Source organism: Arachis hypogaea, chromosome 14, assembly GCF_003086295.3.
Source record: "Arachis hypogaea cultivar Tifrunner chromosome 14, arahy.Tifrunner.gnm2.J5K5, whole genome shotgun sequence".
Lineage (NCBI taxonomy): Eukaryota > Viridiplantae > Streptophyta > Magnoliopsida > Fabales > Fabaceae > Arachis > Arachis hypogaea.
Window position 1 is genome coordinate 3,156,201 of NC_092049.1, and position 918 is coordinate 3,157,118.

Here is a 918-nt window from a genome sequence, read left to right on the forward strand (position 1 = left end):
AAGAAAACGTTTGAAATAAAATTTTTTCAAAATCCACTCGTTGAATAAAAATAATCACTAAAATTTAATAAAAAGTATGCATTTTCTTTTCAAATATTATCAAATTAAATTAAAATTATATATAAATAATTAAATATTGGATTTTAAAATTTGAATTTCACTTGTATGTTTTTTAATCATTGTTACATAAGAAATTTTTTATAATTATTAAATTTTATAAAATTTAAAAAATTTTATTCTTTTGACTCAATTATATTTGTAGAAATATTTTTATTTAGTACTTTGTTGAATTTTTTGTGCAAAATTTAAAGTTCGGAAGTTTTATGTGTTTTAGTGTTTATGAATATTAATAACAGTCTATTTTAAATATAATATTGAATTGAAATCACAATATTTAAATTGAAATTGCATAATAAAAAAATTAGTTTTTACGAATACTAATAAAAGTGAAAGAGTTGTGACAAATAAAATAAAAAAAGATAAAAAATAAAGTATTACTATTATTAGCAATTTATGATTTCTTACTAATTTGATTTCAATTATTTTTACACCGATAATTACAAAAAAAAGTGAATTAAGAAGGACCTTAGCATATATTTATACAAAATACATTAATTTTCAATCTCAGCAATTTTAATTTTATGTATTTTTTTCAAAGAAATAAACAAACCAAAATGAAATAAATGACAATTCAATTATTTTAAGAAAGCATTAATTGAATTTTATTAATTAAAAATTCTACTGTTAAATATAAAAACGGTCATCAAATTCAAAATTTTAAGAAATTTCAGTATTAAAATTAAAAAATTTATATGTCAAAATTAAAAAAATTTTGCATCACCATTAAAAAAATTCATTACTATTTTTTACATAAAGAATAAAAATGTAATGTTTCATGCGATCTTTGTGAATGATGAT